Source organism: Leptosomus discolor, unplaced genomic scaffold, assembly GCF_034619465.1.
Source record: "Leptosomus discolor isolate bLepDis1 unplaced genomic scaffold, bLepDis1.hap2 HAP2_SCAFFOLD_35, whole genome shotgun sequence".
Taxonomy (NCBI): domain Eukaryota; kingdom Metazoa; phylum Chordata; class Aves; order Leptosomiformes; family Leptosomidae; genus Leptosomus; species Leptosomus discolor.
Window position 1 is genome coordinate 2,224,793 of NW_028237764.1, and position 5,344 is coordinate 2,230,136.

A 5,344-nucleotide genomic window follows, 5' to 3' on the forward strand; every position below is an offset into this window, starting at 1 on the left:
GGGGACTGGTAACTGCCTGCCCGTAAGGCGTGGTGGAAACCCCACAGACCCTGAACTTGTGGTGCTGCTCTGCAGAGCAAGTGGGCTGTGGTGGAAAGGGCCATGCTGGTGAGGCTGAGAGACAGACCCAGCTCAGGTTTTCCACTGTCCCCTCCACCCCAGCACGCATACGTTGCCCCAGCAGCTCCAGAGAAGGTCTTGGAGAAAGGAACTCAAACAAGTTGGTACAGGGTCCTTTATTTGGTTTCAACACACAGAGAGCACAGCTCCTTATTTACACAAGTCTGTGGGGCACACAAGGCAGGCAGACACTGGCATAGAAATACGATGAAGAATGACAGCATTTTGTGGACAGCATTAATACAACCAAGAAGAGCAAAAACCCAGAGAAATGAAAGCAAATAACCTGCGAAAGAGATGCTGGGCCTGTAATGAGTTCTATTACTAGTGATACGCAGAAAAAGATGGGCAGTTCATTGCTGCTTCTGAGAAGCAATCAGTCATAAGTTTCCTCAGGGCATCCTTGAGCTCCTGGTTCCTCATGCTGTAGATGAGGGGGTTCACTGCTGGAGGCACCACCGAGTACAGAACTGCCATCACTAGGTTCAGGAATGGGGAGGAGATGGAGGGAGGCTTCAGGTAGGAAAAAAAAAACTGTGCTGAGAAACAGGGAGACCACGACCAGGTGAGGGAGGCAGGTGGAAAAGGCTTTGTGGCGTCCCTGCTCCGAGGGGATCCTCAGCACGGCCCTGAAGATCTGCACGTAGGACACCACAATGAACACAAAACAACCAAAGCCTAAACAGGCACTGACCACAACCACCCCAGCCTCCCTGAGGTAGGTGTCTGAGCAGGAGAGCTTGAGGATCTGGGGGATTTCACAGAAGAACTGGTCCACAGCATTGCCCTGGCAGAGGGGCAGTGAAAATGTATTGGCCGTGTGCAGCAGAGCATAGGGAAAAGCAGTGCCCCAGGCAGCTGCTGCCATGTGGACACAAGCTCTGCTGCCCAGGAGGGTCCTGTAGTGCTCTGAACCAGTCTTATGCCATTTCTTACAGATTAACCTCAAAATGGCTTTCTTTTTGGGCGGGGACTTCAGTCAATTCCTATTTGTGAGTTCAGGATTGACGAGCGGGAGCTCTGACCTTGGGCTCCAGAGAAGTCAGACCTTTGTTACTGCAGTGGTGGCAAACAGCCCGTACAGTTGGTAGATGTTCCTGGACATGGCTTCCTTCAGCTGAGTGAGAGGTATTTGCCTCAGTGACCGTGTGACAACTGTCCCTACTTATTACAGCGTGATAGAGTCAGCAGCCAGACCAGCTTTGTCTGAGAGAAAAGAGCCCAGGGAGGGACCCAGACCTTCTAACTCTGCTCTCCTGAACAGCAAGCTCTGGGTCGGAATCACTCACGGCCGACACAGAACGGTTCTCACCCCCATTTTCCATCTCCAGTCTCTCTCCAGACATGATAACAGCAGCGTGCCTGTGGGGGAGAATGGGGCTGTCACGAGGTTCCCATCCTCCCCTGATGAGGTGCCCCCAGCACGGGGGAAGGGCACTTCAACATTTAACCCCAGGGAAGTTCTCAGGCGCATGATAGACTGTGCCCAGCATCTCCGGAAGGCAGACTCAACTTCTTTACTACATGTCTCACTTCTGCATTGCCCACAGGCCCCCAGGATCTGTGTCTCAAAATGCATTGGAGACATCCCCCACCCTCCCACACCCCACAACACAGAGCTTCCACAAACAAGAAAAGGAGCAGCAGGAACAGGAGAAGAAAAACCCACAAAGCAATACCCTTATCGTTCTGCAAATTGGGAACAGGAGAGAAAGGCAGCTGGCACTCGGGAAAGCTTTCTCCTCCCACAGCAGATCACAGCGCCTCCACGCTGGCGACATCCCAGGCCGGTTGCTCTCAGTCACTTTTCTCTGCAGAAGGAAGAGGTCTATGTGTCAGGAGAGACGGATCTTTGCTCTACTGCAGCTGTGGCTGCAAAGGAGTCAGCATCTGCCTTGGATGCCCAGACTTAAGGGCAGAGGGTCCACGGGGGGCGAGGGAAGACTAGGGAGCCTGCTCAGAAGAACCTCTCTGTATTTGACATTGCATATCTCCTCCCTGACAGTGCTCACTCAGCCCATCCCACACACTGTGTGCACAGCTCTGCCCTTCAGACCCCTCCTGGCAGCCAAGCACTGCCCAGGGGCACCTCCGTGGCTGCAGACTCTGATGGGAACATGAGTTAGTTGTTGATGAGGCTGGAGGGGTTTATGCTGAGGAGGTCTGTAAGCCAAAGGTGGTTTATTTTTGATAATCCCAGATTTAGAAATGTCCAAGTGAAACACATCTAGAGTTTTGAGAGGGCCTCCTCCCAAACTGAGAGAATAATTTCCATGTCCAAAGTCTCCCTCCAACCCAGAGGCCGCTCAGAGTAGAAGACTGAAAGCACAGGCTCCTTCCCATTCAGGTAAAACCTGCCTTGATGTGCTTCTTGAGAAGCTGCCACTGCCAATGTACTGGGGGGGGATCTGGAGCAGTGAGAAGTCCTGATCAGTGCATCACCCTTTGAACAGCAGAAAATCCCTGCCCTGCCCTGCTGGGGATCTGTCCTTCTACCCAGAGCTTCTCCCCATAGCTCCACGAGGAGCTCCAAGAGCAGGCTGAGTGCTGATGCTGGCTGGTGACAGAGTCCCTGCCCGAGGACGCAGCCTCCTGTGGTGAAGGCACCCTGCTTGGAAGGACAGCTCTGGGCACTGCTGGCTGCACACACACCTTCACACGCTCAAGCCTTCCACAGAGCTTGACACCCACAGCCATCCCCACCAGAAGGCAGCCGTCATGCCCTGTCCCTCTCACACTGCACTAGGGAAGCCCTGCTCTGCAGTCCGGCTTCCTCTTCTCCATCACAGACAGATCCCAGAGGTTGGACACATTCAGGAGATCCTGCAAGGAGCCACCGACACATCACCCTGCACCCAGAGACTTACTGTGTCAGAGGCTGGGAAGAGTTCTCCTCCAGTGAGCTCTCAGCCATCCTCCCCCTCTCCCCTGCCTTCAACCTCTCTCTGCCCCGCTCCTTTCTCCTTGGTGCCCACAGGCAGCCCCCTCAGCCCTGCTGCGCTTTGCAGAGCAGCTGCTGCTGGGCAGAGCTGTCTCCCTGCAGTTCTGCCTGCTTGCTAGGAGCTCTCTCTGTCCCAGGAGCCCAGCCCGGATCAGCAGCAGAGCAACAGCCCAACAGCTTTTTAATCATCTCTCTGGTGGTTTTTATGTTGAGTCCTTGAAACTCAGACGGTGAGGCGAAGTTGAGGAAACCTCTCAAGGAGTCAAAGTCAGATGCAAACTCCAAAGTTCTTGGAGCACTAATGGGTTCCACTGAGGGACGTTACTGACAAAGCCTCCCTGAGGGCTGGTTAAAAAAGAAAACTGAAGGCAGTGACGACAGGTAGGCAAAGGCAAGGTGAAGGTGACTCTGATGCTGAGTAAACCTTCGTGTGCTTTATGAAGCCAAAAGAAAGCCCTGACTCCCCAACCCCTGCAAGGCAGACCCTGTCCCTCAGCCATTCCTCAGGGTTCTTCCTGGGGCAGGGTGATGTGGGGATGTGCAGGGCCAAGGGCAGGGCCAAGGTCCTCTGCTTCTGGGTTAGTCCTGGGTGGGTTGAGGAGGCACTGAGGTGCTGGTGCCGTAAGGTGAAGGGGTCTTCTGGTAGGCCTTGGGGGTTGCGACAACAGCCCTAGCCAAGGGGAGAAAGACCTCGGCTCTCTTGGGGGCTTTTTATCTTGCCAGAGTCCTTGACTGTCTCCACCACAGGATGTCCTACAGTGTCCCACACCCGCGCTTTCAACTGCACTGTGCAGATCAGACTGTCCCCAGGAGAGGCCTGAGCAACGCCTGAGCGACATGTTCTCCCTAACCAGAGGTTGGAGGTCAGGACCTGTGGCCTTCATGGAACACCCCCAGGTTTCCTCAGCATCAGAGCAACCTTGCCCTTGCCTTTGCCTGCCTGGGACGAAGGGAGATCCTGGCAAGAGGGCAGTGCTGCCGAGAGCTCTGGAGTATCCCTCTCCTCCCACAATCACAGAACCAAGGAGGCTGGAAGGCAGCCAGTTACCATCTTTTCTTGGCTTCCCCTTCATGCTTGGTTTTAGCCAGCAGCTCCTTTCTCAGCCATGCCAGACTCCTGCCACCTTGATGTGACTTCCAGCATGTCAAGGTGGACCATTCTGGATTGTGAAGAGGAGATCCTTGAGCATCAAACAGTTCTCTACTCCCGTCTTCTCTGCCAGGCTGTATCCCACGGGATTCTTCCAAGGAGATCCCTCAGCAATCCAAAGTCTGTTTTCTCTTTGCCTTCTTCCCTTTCCTTAGGATCCTCAACTCTACCTTCTCACTCTGGATTCTTCCATTCCTCACCAGTTCTTCCTTGTTTGTAAATATTGTGGTTAACCCCAGCAAAAAATTAGGCACCACCCTGCAGTTTGCTCACTGCCCTCCCCCAACATTAGTGGACAATGGAAGCGGAAAGGAAAAGTAAAAGCAAGGAAACTTCAGGGATAAGATGGTCATTTTGGGTCCTTGGCCTGGTTATGTCCCCTCCAAACCTCTTGTACCCGCAGCCCCCCAGTCTATTCACTGGTGGTGCACAGTCAGAAACAGAGCAGGCCTTGAAGCTGTGCAAACACTCTTCAGCAACAGCTAGAACATGAGAGTGTACTCAGCATTGTTTTGGTCACAGATCTTGAGCACAGCACCATGGGAACTTCCGTGAAGAAAAGTAAGTCAAGCTCAGGAAGACCCAGTCCAATCACCACCCATTTATTCCATCCTATTTCTGTCATCCTCAGGTCCCAGACTGTCCAAAACCACCTCTATTAACACCACACCTTCCCACCATGTGACTGACAGATGGCTATCATTGCCTTATCTATAGGTAACCCCCTCACGTATCCATAAAATTGTCCATAAATTTTGCACTGTGTTCATGTATTCCATGACTCTGGTTCCATTTGGTATGGGCGTTACTCAGCACAAAGGAGGTGTGTTGTGTGCAGTTACTGGTCATGAAACCAGCTCAGGCTGGGCCATTGCTGCACATTGCCAGCTTTTTGCAAGGTCCATTTAGGTGATAACTGCTGCGGTACTTCCTAAAATATACAACTCAAATCGTGAGTTATTATCCAACCAAGGTTAAATCTACTGCAGGTACATGTCAGATTCCATCATCATCCAACCAGTGCACCCGTGTCCTTGAGCAAAAGCAATCCCACAATCAGGTTGGCCTTTTCCTGAGGGAGGAGCAACCCGTGCCATCTTTCCAAGCCTGCTCCCTACCTGCACTATGGGGTC